Source organism: Microcaecilia unicolor, chromosome 5 (assembly GCF_901765095.1).
Source record: "Microcaecilia unicolor chromosome 5, aMicUni1.1, whole genome shotgun sequence".
Taxonomy (NCBI): domain Eukaryota; kingdom Metazoa; phylum Chordata; class Amphibia; order Gymnophiona; family Siphonopidae; genus Microcaecilia; species Microcaecilia unicolor.
In genome coordinates, this window is record NC_044035.1 from 81842048 (window position 1) to 81858496 (window position 16449).

Genomic DNA, 16449 nt, shown 5'->3' on the forward strand with positions numbered 1-16449 from the left:
TTCTAAACATAATTACTGGACATATTAATTGCCATTACAATCAACATCATTCATACAAACTGGAAAACTGAGTACAACAACTAGTGGAATCTCATCAGTTTGACTGCTAAGTTTGGACAAGTGATTACTGAGAAACGTAGTATCATATATACCTATCAGAAAATATTGGAAAACCTTACTTATTTTTAATTATATAATAATTGTGTGTGATTTAAATATGCTATATGAATAGTATTGGAGACTTCTGAGCTTTATTAATGGTTGTTATTGTTATGCACTAATTTTGCTTATATTAAAATCAATTAAAATACTTGAAGTCAATGTGAGGATGCGCTGGACCATTTTCCTGGATGCCACTACTAGTTCATGCCTGTAATGCCCTTCTGATGCAGAAAATTCCCCTCCCCCCAATCACTCTCCCACCCCATCCCACCCAACAACCTGTACGCTAGGGAAGGCATATGGCAGTGGTTCCCAAGCCTAGTCCTGGATTCACCCTACCCAGTCAGGTTTTCAGGATATCTACAATGAATATTAATGAGAGAGATTTGCATGCACTGTTTTCACGGAATGCAAATCTCATCTCTCTCATGAATGTTCATTGTGGATATCCTGAAAACCTGACTGGCTAGGGTGCCTCCAGGACCAAGTTTGAGAACCACTGCCATAAGCCTTCCCTGGACCTACCTTAGTAAGTCCTGGTGGTCTAGTGGCCTTTTTTGGGGCAGGAACAAACCACATTTGTTCCTGCCCCATGCTCCTGCTCCTAAAGTAATGCTGTGGGAGGTCCTGGCAGCCATTTTGCAACTGGACCCAGTAAACAGGGCCACCTGGAGGGGGGCAGCAAAATTCCCCAGGCCCGGCCTCCAAGGGAAGCCCAGTGCCAGGGTCTGTCTTTCTCCTGCTCCTGTATGCTGGGACTGGGTTAATGTGATAACCCGGTCCTGGCACACAGGAGCAGGAGAGAGCCAGGCTTCCCTTGGAGGCCAGGAAGGAGCAAATGCACTGAGCCAGGAAGGTAGGAGGTGGGGGGGGGGGGGGTTAGTGGCAGACTGAGTGAGCGAGCAATGGAGGGACAGCGTGTTCAGAGTGGGGGGGGGGCAGCTGCAGCAGCCCGGCTCTGTCCTTCGGTGGCCCTGCCAGCACAGACAGGAGTAAGTCTCCTGCCTGTGCTGATTCAATATTAAAATGATTCCAGGATCTTTTGCGGCAGTTTTGTCAGACTGCTGTGGGAAGTCTCAGCAGCAATTCCGTTGGAGCAGCGACACAAGACATGAATGAGTGGGGTTCATTCCAGCCCCCGAAGAGGCCACTAGACCACCAGGGCTTCCTAAGGTAGACCCGAGGATGCCTACAGGTAATCAGGTGGGATTGGAGGGGTGGTGAATAGTGACTTCGGGTGGGGGTGCTGAAAGAGAGGAGGGCTGTTGCTGGACGGTTGGCTCGGGAGGGGAGCTTTTTTGGTCTGGAGTGGGGTAGGTAGGGGCAGTTTCATTTATGTTTTTTGTTTAATTTCAGCATAAATTGTCCCTGGAAATATCATTTAAAAGAAGGTGTGCACTTTCTATGTGAAAAATTGAAGAGTAGCAAATCACCTGGATGGTATACATCCCAGAGTACTGATAGAATTAAAAAATGAACTTGCAGAGCTATTGCTAGTAATGTGTAATTTATCTTTAAAATCAGGCATGATACCGGAAAATTGGAGGGTGGCCAATGGAACACCAATTTTTTAAAAAAGGGTTCCAGAGATGATCCAGGAAATTATAGACCAGCGAGCTTGACATCAGTGCCGGGTAAAATGGTAGATACTATTATAAAGAACAAAATTATAGTGCATATACATAAGCATGGATTAATGAGACAAAGGTGCTCATTTTCAAAGCATATAGACTTACAAACTTACACAGTAACCCTCTAGCGTAGCAATGACAGGATGGTGGGGGCAGTCCACCCCGGGTGCAGGCAGCAAGGGGGTGCATGGAGCAGGAGTGCGGCTGTTGGCTCTGCCGGTCCCCTCTGACAACAACTTCCTGTTCTGGGGCAGGGGACCGGCAAAGCCAATAGCTATGCACCTGAACCACGCATACCCTTGCTTGGAGGAGAGGGGTGCTCTGCCCCAGGTGGCATCTGAGGTAGGTATGCCGCTGTAGTAACCTCTGTAAATTTGTAAATCTACATATTTTGAAAATGAGCCTGAAAGCCAACATGGATTTAGTCAAGGGAAATCTTGCTTCACCAATCTACTACATTTCTTTGAAGGGGTGAATAAACATGTGGATAAAGGTGAGATGGTTGATTTACAAAAGGCATTTGACAAAGTATCTCATGGAAGACTCCTGAGGAAATTAAAAAATCATGGGATAGGAGGTACTGTCCTATTGTGGATTAAAAACTGGTTAAAAGATAGAAAACAGAGAGTAGAGTTAAATGGCCAGTATTCTCAATGGAGAAGGGTAGATAGTGGGGTTCTCCAAGGGGTCTGTGCTGGGACTGCTGCTTTTTAACATATTTATAAATGATCTAGAGATGGAAATAAGTAGTGAGGTAATTAAATTTGGTGATTACACAGTTATGCAAAGTTGTTAATTCGCAAGAGGATTGTGAAAAACTGTGTCTGTGTCAGTGCTAAAATGTATCCTGACATACATCAGTGAGCACGACAGACTTTTTTTCCTCCAAATTTTAATTTTTGAAAAATCAGTGCAGAAAGAAGTATTTATTAATTGGGTGTTCTAAATTATCTGTCAGGCAGTCCATTATTGTTTGAACTGAATTTTGGGCACCATTTATTGAATCTAGCCTTATATGAACAGCATAGGATAATCCCAAGTCCACCTTAGTAATGGCTTATGGATTTTTATACCTGGAATTTGTGCAAAGGTTTTTGAAATCCTGCAGCAATAACCATTTTTATCACATTCTCTGGAAATGAATTTCAGAGCTTAGTTATATGTTGAGTGAAAATATTTTTAAATGTACTACTTAATAACTTCATTGTGTGCTTCCCCCTAGTCTTTGTTCTTTTGGAAAGAGTAAACAAGTGATTCATGTCTACAAGTCACATTTTACTTATTATTTTATAGACCTCTTCTCCAAGCTGAAGAGCCCCAACATCTTTACCCATTCCCCATAGAGGAGTTGTTCTAGCCCCTTTATCATTTTGATCACCCTTCTCTGTGCTTTTTCAAATTCAGCTATATTTTTTTCAAGATGCAGTGACCAGAAGTTTTTAAATAAATAAATAGCCAACTTAAAACGATAGAATTTTTTTCTTTTGCATATATACCTGTTCTTTTAACCTAAGAAATATTGTTTTGTTGTCTTTCAGCGGTAGAGTGGGGTTAACTTATATGTGGTCATGAGAGACTTTATCCTGATCACAAACCATATTCTGTGATCCTTGATCTAGATCATAATTTAAAGAAATACAAATGATAAAGCATGGGCTTCAGGATGGCAAACCCCAGATATCAGATCATGCCTTGTTTTCAAATTGGTGGAGATAAAAGAGGATGCAGTACTGTTGCCTGTGATGGAATGGGCATCTTAAATCTGTTTGGAAAAGAGAGAACTGAAGAATGAAGTCCCAAAAAGATTAATATAGTCAGAGCAGTGGAGAAAGTTGGAGAAAGGAGATGATAATTACAGTATAGCATTTCACAACATCTTCTGTTTACTTATTAATGGAAAGTTGAATAGCTAAATCTTGGCACAGATGATCTCCATAAATATAATGCGAATTCTAACTTGCCTGCCCTTTCCCATACTCTGTATCTGAAATATACAACTGTAATTAAGCAACTGCACTTTCATCTCTGTTCACAGTTATCTTTGGTGCCCTCTTCAGTGCAGAAATAATTTACAGTGTGGGCAACACTGCCTAATCCATTGGCAAATGTGTTAATGAGACATGGCTTTTTGGCACAGTAATGCTTTATTAATGAAGTTTTATGCTTGTCAGTTCCTGCAGTAGCAGCGGTGGCAGATAAAAAATTTATTTGCCCTTCGAATTGGGCCTGGTTCTCGTTATTGGTGGTTCTGGGATTGTTAGCTAGCAGTCAAGAATCTTGAAAGTCAGCCACTCCTGCATTTCCTTCCCATTGTTTTTAATTACTCAGGGATGAAAGGAAAAAGGATCTAAAATGTTAATGCACAGTACAAAGTTCACTGAATTCTTTTCATGTGTTTGCTGAAACTGCAAATAGAAAAGGTCTATAATTATTCTCTACATATTGTGGGCATTTTCCCCAAAGTCACCTACTGGCAGTGTTCAAACAGAAATTACCCATGTGGCTTGCAGTTGGGAATTTTCATGGATTCAATTGAAAATTCAGTCATATGCTTCCAGTGTTGTCTCCTATGCCTAAGAATGCCTCCTTGAAAAGAGGCTAAAAATAGTTCCTATGAAACTGTGTGACTATGGGGCTCATTTTCAAAACAGAAAAATATCCAAAAAGTGGCACAGAGTGGCAGATGGATGTTTTGTTTGCCAAAACGTCCAAATTGCTATTTTCAAAGCCCATTTTTAAGATGCTTTTCTATGTAGTTCATATGCAGTGTGTCCAAAAAACAAGGGGGGGGGGGGTTTGTTGGGGGCAGGATTTGGGCGTTCCCAAAACTTGGATGTTTTTCTGCCATAATAGAACAAAGCAAAATAGAACAAAGCAGAATAGAACAAAGCAAAAATGTTCAGCGCTAAAAGTTAGATGTTTTGGTCTAGACTTGTTTCAATCACGACTAAAGTTGTAAAAAGGTTCCCTAAATGACCAGATGACCACTGGAGAAATTGAAGCATGACCCCCCTTACCTCTCCACTGGTCACTGACCCCCTTCCACCCCTCAAAGATGTGAAAGAATCAGTACATGCCAGCTTCTATGACAGCATCAGATGTTATGGCCAGTCCTATTAGAGCACTATACATATATATAGTATAGCTGCCTATTTGTGCTTCCCTCCTCACAACAGCTCCAGAGCAGCCATAAAATTAGCTCTCTAAAGCTAGGCATTCTGGAGCTGTGTATCACCTGGAATGCTCATTAGAATACTAATGAGCTCATTGTAATACATTTGCATGTGATTCTTGATGGCCGCTAATGGCACGTTTTAGCCACTGAGAACCCCTTTGTGCTTTGTTTGTTTTGTTACATTTGTACCCTGTGCTTTCCCACTCATGGCAGGCTCAATGCGGCTTACATATTGCATACAGGTACTTATTTGTATCTGGGGCAATGGAGGGTTAAGTGACTTACCCAGAGTCACAAGGAGCAGCCTGTGCCTGAAGTGGGAATTGAACGCAGTTCCTCAGGACCAAAGTCTACCACCCTAACCACTAGGCCACTCCTCTTTACTTGCTAAATAGCATTTGCTTTAGGCTGGCTACACATGGTTTAAAGCAAACTGACAGCATGGTAAGCAGGGGCGTATCTGAACTGCGGCGGTAGGGGGGGCCAGGGCCAGAGTGAGGGGGCACATTATAGCCCCCCCCCCCCCGCCGCCGCCGCCGCCGCCATTGCCGATCCCCCTCCCCCCAGCCGCTACCATTGCCAACCCTCCCCCTCCGTTGCTCGCTTACCTTCGCTGGCGGGGGACCCCAACCCCCGCCAGCCGAGGTCCGCGTCCTCCTGCCGCTGCCGCTGCCGGCTGCCTTTGGTGCTTTCATTTGTCCATTGAAGCTGGCGCCAACTAAAGTTTCTTTTGACTCTGACGTCGCTGCACGTTGTACGTGCAGGACGTCAGACTCAGAAAATGTTTCTGAGTCTGACGTCCTGCACGTACAACGTGCAGCGACGTCAGACTCAAAAGAAACTTTCATCGGCGCCAGCTTCAATGGACAAATGAAAGCACCAGAGGCAGCCGGCAGCGGCAGGAGGACGCGGACCTCGGCTGGCGGGGGTTGGGGTCCCCCGCCAGCGAAGGTAGGCGAGCAACGGAGGGGGAGGGTTGGCAGCGGTAGGGGGGTCCAGGGCGAAATCTGCGGGGGCCCAGGCCCCTGAGGCCCCACGCAGATACGCCCCTGATGGTAAGCTTTGTGCATCAGGCCAAAGTCTTGAACTTAGCCCTGGTAGTGAGTATGAGCCCTTCACTCCTGGGAGAGATGCAGGAAAGGATCACATTTCTTTCCTTCATGGACAGTGGTGGTTCACCGCTCTGATTCTTGTGGCCTTTACACATATATAAAAGTCTGACTTAGATTGCCACCATCAGAGTAAGGATGCTGGGCATGATGGACCAAGTCTGACACACGTTATTTCTTATGAATTAGATAGCTGCAAACTGCACTCCTTGTCTCATCAGGCTATTTTTTTACAACTGGATCTATTCCAAATCCCTTCTCTAGCTGCTGGGTTACGGTAACATTATGCTAGACAAAAGGATCACATTCCTATCTAGCTAAATTCATTCTTTCAGTATGCTCGTTTCAGAAATGAATGTTAGAACATGCATCCGTATCATCTTTCAGATGTATTAGCAGGACACTTGATTCTCAATGTTATTTTTGGAAAATATATCTCAGATCTCTGAACTCTCTTGCGTGCTATTTGCCTGTGCTGCTGTCTCTGTTTACATATTTGCTTGGCTAGAACTAAAGATAATGGACCTGATTTATTAAGACTTTTTTTCCCATTCTATATATGTGGGAAAAAATAATTCAGTGAATCAAATCTAATAATGGAAAGAATTTAGCATCCATATTGCCAAACCTACAGCAAGTTGTCCCGTGAAGCTTTAATGAGTATTCTTTCATTGTAGTTATGGACAGTATTTAATAGTCAGCAAGCTTGATCAGGAAATATGTTAATAAATTTAGATTTACCTGAGTAAATTGGCTGACTGATATAAATATGATATGGGTCCTCTCTTCCATGGGACTACTGCTAGAACTGCAACTGAGGGCAAAGCAGAAGATGAAAGACCGGAAGCATCCTTCACACTCTCCATTTCCAGCTCTACCTCTGGAATGCTGTAGGCCCTGGCAGTATCACTTCTTACCTCTTCACCACTTAGCATGCCAATAACTAAATTTTCAAGACCCTTCTTAGTTACAAAACCTTCAATATTTGACAGTCCTGCTGGAAATCTCTCCCATAAGGATTCATTTGATTTGGTATCTAGCAAAATCTGTTCCATGTACCTCTTGTACTTGAGTCCTTTATAGCTTGGGTAATGGGGATTTAGGTTTAAATTATGACAAATAAACTTGCAGAATTTTGAATCTTTTTGTGCAGAATTCCAGCAGGAGTAATAGAGAGGGTTATATCCAGCAGAAGAAAGGATGTGTTGATTCCCCTGTACAAGTCATTGGTGAGGCTCCACTTGGAATATTGTGTTCCTAGGCATCACTACAGGGGTGCAAAAATCTTATTTGCACCCCCTATTGAAAGCTAGTGCCGAAGCTGTGCATCTCCTTTCCTCTCGCCCTCCCCATGGGTCCTACAAACTTACAGAGTTTGCCAGCACTGCAGGCCTGGCAGCAATTACAACAGGCTCTCTCCGGTCATCCCTAGGGTTTTCCCCTCTGTCATAACTTCTTGTTGTCGCGTAGGAAGGATGTGGCAGAGGGAAAACCTTGGAGCTGCTGGAGGGAGGCAGTTGTATTCACTAACCGCAATGCCAGCAAAAAGTTTGTAGTGCCCGCGAGGAAGGAGTGAGGACAGACATTGAGGTAAGGAGGTGATGTAGGATCCGCAGGGGCAGGGGAAAAAGCTGCACTTGCATGAAGGGAAGGGAGAGGAGAGGAGAGGGGAGAAGTTGCCCATGGGTAGAAGGGAAGGGAGAGGAGAGGGAAGGAGAGAGGAGGACATGCTCCCATATTGATAGAAGGGAGAGGAGAGGGGAATGTTGCACATAGATGGAAGGGAGAGGGAAGGGGAAACATGCTGCACATGAATAAAAGGGAATGGAGAGGGGGACATGCTGCATATGGACAGAAGGGAAGAGGGGAGGGGGACATATTGCACACTGAAGGGAAAAGGGGAGGAGGACATGCTCCACATGGATTGTTGGAAGGGAAGAGAGAGGGAGGGACATGCAGCACATGAATGAAAGGGAAGGGAGAGGAAAGGGGGAACATGCTGTACATAAATAGAATGCAGGGGAGAGGGGGACATGCTACATATGGATAGAAAGGAGAGGAGAGGGGACATACTGCACATGGAAAGGAAGGGAAGAGGGGTGTAGGACATACTGCACATGGAAAGGAAGGGAAGAGGGGTTTAGGACATGCTGCACATGGAAGGAAGGGAAGGGGGGTGTAGGACATACTGCACATGGAAAGGAAGGGAAGAGGGGTTTAGGACATGCTACACATGGATAAAAGGGATTGGAGAGGAAAGGGGGACATGCTGTACATTAATAACATGGAGGGGAGAGGGGAGAGGGGGACATTCTACATATGGATAGAAAGGAGCAGTGGCGTTCCTAGGGGCGCTGACACCCGGGACGGATCGCCGATGCGCAGCGCCCCCCCCCCCAGGACAGCGCGACCCCCCCGGCGAAATAACCCCCCACCCGGGTGCAGCGTGACTCCCCGGCGAAAGAACCCCCCCCCGGGTGCATGCAGCTGGGGGGGGGGGGGTGCCGCGCGCCTGTCGGCTCTTCGTTTCCATGCTCCTTCTGCCCCGGAACAGGAAGTAACCTGTTCCGGGGCAGAGAGAGCATGAAAACGAAGAGCCGACAGGCGCACGTGCAGCACCCCCCCAGCGGCATGCACCCGGGGTGGACCGCCCCCACCGCCCGCCCCCCTTGGTACGCCACTGGAAAGGAGAGGAAAGGGGGCATACTGCACATGGAAGGGAAGGAAAGAGGGGAGTAGGACATGCTGCACATGGATGGAAGGGAAGGGGGAAGGGGAACATGCTACTTATTGATAAAAGGGATTGGAGAGGAAAGGGGGACATGCTACCCATGGATGGAAGAGAAGAGAAGGGAGAAGGGGGAAATGCTGCACATATGAAGAGAGAGGAAGAGGTGGAAAACTGGATAGATTTGGAAGGAGGCAAAAAAAATGGATGAAAGTTAAAAGATCAATGGAAAAGATGGATGTAGGCAGGAAGTGAAGAAGAAAGAAAACGAGAAAAGAAATAGCATAAAAACAGGAGGTCCTGAACATGGTTAAGTGCATGGAGCAGGGAAACAGAACCAGAAACTGGGAAGAAGATGATTAGAAAAACAAAATCACCAGACAACAAAGGTAGGAAAATGATTTTATTTTCTGTTAGTGATTGAATTATGTCAGTTTTGAAAATTTACATCTGTCGGCATTATTTTGCACTGTACAGGAGGAAGGATAAACAGCATACATAGAAAGTGCACAAACAAAAAAAGCAACACTGGGCCTTCAAGACTGAGACAACAGGAGTATTTTATTGACAAGTGACCCGACAAGGGCCGGGTTTCGGCGTTAATCAACGTCTGCCTCAGGGGTCAGGGTCTGGATATAATTTGTTTAAAATTATATATGTGTCCAATGTCTCCGAAAGTAAATGGAGAAGATCTTTACAACCAAACTCGCCTGTCAGAATATACACCCAGTTTGGGCTCAGGCCCTCCCAGCAGTGCTGCACCTTTAACATAGCTAGCGTGGAGAGGATCAGGCTTCCAGCTTAGCAGCACCAGCAGGCAGCATGTGTGAATCATCGCTGCTGCCACTGCCAGGGAACCCATTCACTTGACAGTGACACTTAAGGGAGGGAAATGCAGGACCACAGGAGCCCAGCCGGCAGCCTTATCCTCTCCACACCAGCTATGTTAAAAGTGCAATGCTGCTGGGTGGGCCCAGGCCTACCTGTGGTTACACCCCTGCTCTGGAATGCACTGCCTGAAAGGTTCTGCTTAATACAAGACTATCTCTATTGCAGAAAGCAGGTGAAAGCTTGGCTCTTAATCAGTGGCATACCAAGGGGGGGGGCGGTGGGGGCGGTCTGCCCCGGGTGCACATAGCTGGGGGGGTGCCATGCGCCTGTCGGCTCCGCTCGTTCCGTGCTCCCTCTGCCCCGGAATAGGTTACTTCCTGTTCTGGGGCAGAGGGAGCATGGAACGAGCAAAGCCGAAAGGCGCGCAGCACCCCCCCCCCCCAGCAGGTAAAAAATGCACCAGGGGGTGTCCTTTCACCGGGGGGGGGGGGGGGGGCGCATCGGCGATCTGCCCCGGGTGTCAGCCACCCTAGGAACGCCACTGCTCTTAATGGAAGAAGTAACTAACTTGTTAGTCTCACTCAAACACACAAGGAGTGGCAGCAGGACATGTTTATCCACTCTTACTCTAGCAGAGATCTTATTTAACCATCTCTCTGACCTTTCTTTAAATTAGTCCCCTTATTTTCTAACTCCTCTTAATCTTTTACCTATCTATATGTTCCAGCTTTGCTTATACCCTTCACTATTAATTAAAATGTTCTAATACACATTGTGTTGACATTGTAAGTAGTATACTACGCCATACTTAGTATTGTTATTTGAATATTTTTACTACTGTAATTGTCTATTGCTCATGTTTGATTTATTCTTACTGTATACCGCCTTGATTGAATTCATTCAAAAACACGGTCAAGAAATCCTAATTAATTAATTAATGTTTTCAAGATAAGAATGGAGGAGGTTTTTGGTCAGTGATTGAAACAGTCATTACTATTTACTACTACTACTACTACTACTACTATTTAACATTTCTAAAGCGCTATCAGGGTTGTGCAGTACTGTACAATTAACAAAGAAGGACAGTCCCTGCTCAAAGGAGCTTACAATCTAAAGGACAAAAAGTGCAGTCAATCAAGATTGAGGCAGTCTACATTTCCTGGATAGAGGTACAATGGTTAGGTGCCGAAGGTGACATTGAAGAGGTGGGCTTTGAGCAAGGATTTGAAGATGGGCAGGGAGGGGGCTTGGCGTATGGGCTCAGGGAGTTTATTCCAAGCATAGGGTGAGACGAGGCAGAAAGGGCGAAGTCTGGAGTTGGCGGTGGTGGAGAAGGGTACTGAGAGGAGAGATTTGTCCTGTGAGCGGAGGTTATGGGTAGGAGCGTAAGGGGAGATGAGGGTAGAGAGGTAGTGAGGAGCTGCAGATTGAGTGCATTTGTAGGTTAGTAGGAGAAGCTTGAACTGTATGCGGTACCTGATTGGAAGCCAGTGAAGTGACTTGAGGAGAGGGGTGATATGAGCATATCGGTCTAGGCTGGAGATAAGACATGCAGCAGAGTTCTGAACGGATTGAAGGGGGGATAGATGGTTAAGTGGGAGGCCAGTGAGGAGTAGGTTGCAGTAGTCAAGGCGAGAGGTAATGAGAGAGTGGATGAGAGTTCGGGTGGTGTGCTCAGAGAGGAAAGGGCGAATTTTGCTGATGTTATAGAGAAAGAAGCGACAGGTCTTGGCTGTCTGCTGGATATGGGCAGAGAAGGAGAGGGAGGAGTTGAAGATGACTCCGAGGTTGCGGACAGATGAGATGGGGACGATGAGGGTGTTATCAACTGAGATGGAGAGTGGAGGGAGAGAAGTGGGTTTGGGTGGAAAGACAATGAGCTCGGTCTTGGCCATGTTCAGTTTCAGGTGGCGGTTGGACATCCATGCAGCAATGTCGGATAAGCAGGCCGATACTTTGGCCTGGGTTTCCGCAGTGATGTCTGGTGTGGAGAGATAAAGCTGGGTGTCATCAGCATAAAGATGATATTGGAAACCATGAGATGAGATCAGCGAGCCCAGGGAAGAGGTGTAGATTGAAAAAAGAAGGGGTCCAAGGACAGATCCCTGAGGAACTCCAACAGAGAGCGGGATGGGGGTGGAGGAAGATCCATGAGAATGTACTCTGAAGGTACGGTGGGAGAGATAAAAGGAGAACCAGGAGAGGACAGAGCCCTGGAATCCAAATGAGGATAGTGTAGCAAGAAGTACATTATGATTGACAGTGTCAAAAACAGTGGATAAGTCGAGGAGGTTGAGGATGGAGTAGTGACCTTTGGATTTGGCAAGGAACAGGTCATTACAGACTTTAGTGAGTGCCGTTCCTGTTGAGTGTAGAGGGCGAAAACCGGATTGAAGCAAATCGAGGATGGCATGAGAGAAGAGAAAATCAAGGCAGCGGCTGTGAACGGCGCGTTCAAGTATCTTGGAGAGGAAGGGTAGGAGGGAGATGGGGCGGTAGTTGGAAGGGCAGGTAGGGTCTAGTGATGGTTTTTTGAGGAGTGGTGTGACTACAGCATGCTTGAAGGAGTCAGGGACAGTTGCAGTGGAGAGAGAGAGGTTGAGGATATGACAGATGGGGGGGTGACAGTAGGAGAGATGGTGTTTAGTAAGTTAGTGGGGATGGGAATCAGAGGAACAGGTGGTGCATTTCGAGGAGGAAAGAAGGTGGGCGGTTTCCTCCTCGGTGATATCAGGAAAAGAGGAGAAGGAGGCCTGGGTTGGTTGGTTGAGGGAGTGGGTTAAAGGATGAAGAGGAAGAGGTGGCTTGGTAGTGAATTCGAGGTTGATCTTCTGCACCTTGTCGTGGAAGTAGTCAGCCAGTGATTGAGGAGAGAGTGAGGGGGGTGGGAGCGGAGGGCACTTTGAGGAGGGAGTTAAGGGTGGCGAAGAGACGACGAGGGTTGGAGCTGAGAGAATTAGTCAATTGGGTGTAATAGTCCTGTTTGGCAAGGAATAGGGAGGACTGGAAGGAGGATAGCATGAATTTGTAATGAATGAAATCGGTATGGGTGCGAGATTTCCTCCAGAGGCGTTCAGCAGATCGGGCACAGGAGCGAAGGTATCGGATGCAAGGGGTCAGCCAGGGCTGGGCATTAGTACACCTTGTGGGACGGGAGATGGATGGTGCAAGGGTGTCCAGAGCAGAGGAGAGAGTGGCATTGTAAGTAGAGACAGCCTTGTCATTGTCAGGTTTGTGCTTGGACCGCTGACTTTTCTATAGGCTGAGCTTTCTGGTGATGTCTGAGACCTTTACCTCCTACTGCTAATGATAGTGAACCGATTTGTCCACGTTGGATGAAAAACACGAAAATAGAACTGAATAAAGGAAGCATGCAAGATATCTGCAGTTATTTACTAGCCATCCACAGACCCAGAATGTTGCTCTAGTGTTAACAGTTAATATTTAATTGCAGAGTGGAACACAACATGGAGGAGCCAGTCATAACTTGTTTAAAAATTAAACCACTGCCCTTTATTGCAAAATTGTAATTTCTTTTGATGCAACACTCTAAGGGAGCCAGGAATTCTCAGTGCAGCTGGCTTGGTTTAAAAATGGGTAGTGTAAATGAACTCATCAGATACAAGTCTGCTTGGATCATGGTCAAAAAAAGTGTGTTGGATCTGATTCACACAACGAAACATATTTGTGTGTGCAGGGTAGTATGAGGTGATTGAAAGATAGCTTGAATATTGCACAGTTCATTTTAGAACTACATGGTATCTGTCCACAATTAATGGCATTCCATACTCTACCCTGTGAACTCATGTATGTGCCTATGTGCCAGTGATAATGTGCATAACTTATAGCATTCTATGACACCATAGTGAGAAAGCATAGAGATTGCACATTCAGTTTACCAAGGTCTATAAAATAATGAGTAGAATGGAATAGGTAGATATGAATTGCTTGTTTACTCTTTCAAAAATACTAGGACTAGGGGGCACGCAAAGAGCCTACAAAGTAGTAAATTTAAAACAAATCAGAGAAAATATTTCTTCACTCAATGTGTAATTAAATGTTGGAATTTGTTGCCAGAGAATGTGATAAAAGCAGTTAGCTTAGCGGGGTTTAAAAAAGGTTTGGATATCTTCCTAAAAGAAAAGTCCATAATCCATTATTTAGATGGACTTGGGAAAATCCACTGCTTATTTCTAGGATAAGCAGCATAAAATGTATTGTACTATTTTGGAATCTTGCCAGGTACTTGTGACCTGGATTGGCCACTGTTGGAAACAGAATATTTGGCTCGATGGACCTTCAGTCTGTCCCAGTATAGCAATGCTAAACAAAAATGTTCTGCTGACAAAAATAAAATACCTGAGACAGTTGCCTTTTACAATAAGACAAAAATTGGGGGCGGATAATTTGGGTCAAAAGTATGCCACGAAACTGGGAAGTCACAGATGGTAACTCCAGGTTTTCCACAACCACCTTGTTCTGGCTGCAGTGTTGTACAATACTGTTACCAGAAAAAAGATGTTGACATGAGTTTATCTTTCATTTAGCTCTGGAGCTTTAACAGCATCGCATATCATTGAGAAAGTATAGGCTGGAGGCACTTGTTGATCAAGAAAAGCCTGGGGGGGGGGGGGGGGGGGGGAGAGGGGACGCTGCAAATGAAGCAAATGCCAGATTATGATGTGCAATGGAAGCAAAAACAGTAGACGTTTCTGGAGCCTGCAAGTAGAGGAGTGTGGTAGCCGTGTTAGTCCACTCTTAAGGTTATCAATAGAAATCAAACAAAATAAAACATGGAAAAGAAAATAAGATGATACCTTTTTTATTGGACATAACTTAATACATTTCTTGATTAGCTTTCGAAGGTTGCCCTTCTTCGTCAGATCGGAAATAAGCAAATGTGCTAGCTGACAGTGTATATAAGTGAAAACATTCAAGCATTACTATGACAGTCTGACAGGGTGGGAGGATGGGGGTGGGTCGGAGGTATGCATGGGGACATCAAAGCATATCATTGATATTCTAACAGGATGGGTGTGAGAAGTGTACCATAAAAGTTGAACAGTGCTGTGTCTGTGTGGAATGCATTACAGAATAAATTATATTTATAGAATGACTCCTGTTTCAGTAACACCCTTGATTTTTACTTCTTTCAATTATTTGTATTTTATTTGAAAAAATAATAATTGAGTTATAATAAATAAATAAATATTGTTTTATTGTACAATATCGTAATTCTGATCAGTAGCTCTAAGTTACATCTCTTGTTTTTACAAAAGAAGCCATTTTAAATTAGAGCCAAAACAATCCTATTAGTCATTCTAATAGGTAGGGAAAATTATTGACAGTTCTGGTGTTAATCCTCCAAAGCAACACAGGGACTGTCAGAGTGGAGCTTGGATTGCTCTGTTATATTCCTGAACATTTCTTCTCCCATACCATTCTCTCTGCAGTCCTTTCAAGTCTGGTATTGTAGCCTGCAGAGATTGGACATGGTCTTGGATGCTTAGCTCTTTGCACCAGGTGCATACATACAACCTCCCACTAACAGATAGGTACACATGTGCAAAGACCAGATAGCCCCCACAGTGGTGGGCTGCATCTTTTTAAAAAAATGTATTATACTATATCCCAATAACCTATAATTGACTACTATTACTTTAAATTTTAAGAGTAGAAGAACAGTCATGCCGAGTCACCCCTTTGAGTCAAAAATTCCAAAGTCATAACTACCCATCAGACCCCAAAGAGTAGATCTATTTCCCATAGCTAATTTTCAGGGAGTCTGGGGTAGGTAGGAGTTTAATGGAACTCCTGTCGTATGAGGAAAGGCTTAATAGGTTAGGGTTCTTCAGCTTGGAGAATTGATGGGTGAGGGGGATATGATAGAGGTCTATGAAATCCTGAATGGAATGGAATGGGTAAACATGAATCAATTGTGCACCCTATCAAAAAGTGCAAAGACTAGGGGACACTTCATGAAGTTACAAGGTAATACATTTAAAACAAAATAGGAGACAATATTTTTTCTTGTTGCCAGAGGATGTAGTTAATGTATCTGGGTTTAAAAAACAGATTTTGGACATGTTCCTGGAGGAAAAGTTCATAAACTGCTATTAAGGTACACACAGGGAAAGCCACTACTTATCCCAGAGGTCAGTAGCATAGAATCTAACGGCTCTTTAGGATTCTTCCAGGTACGTGTGACCCAGATTGGCCATTGTTGTAAGCGGGATACTGGACTAGACTGACCTTCAGTCTGATCCAGTATGGCAATACTTATGTTCTTATGAGTTGAGATGGAGGTGGCAAAAATCACTCAGATTTCCCCAAAAGGCAAGCTTTATATTTAAAAAGCTTATACCAATCTACCCCCTACTGTATCTATATGATGCTTGGGAGTTAGACATATGAAAGAGTCAGTGAATGTGCATGAGATAGATTTGTATGCATATGGATATCCCGAAATCTTGACTCTTTGTTTAGCCTGAGCACTGGGTCGAGATCCACTGATTTACAATAATGCTCCTTCTAAATATCCGAAATAATCCTCTAGTGTCTAAGATCTCACTTATTTTCTGTATTATGTGTTTTCTGTACTCAGCATGTTGGCAATGTTTACCTTGAATAGTCATCAATAAAAATGTTGAAACACCATGAGTTTTCTGTAGCATGTACAAAGGATCTCTATCCAGTGGAGTAGCCAGATCTGATTTTTGGGGGGATCCAAAGTTAACATGTGTGGACACTTGGCATACAAGTCTGAGGCATGCTAATTGTACTCTTAACAAAGAATGTCTTCATGCACTGTTC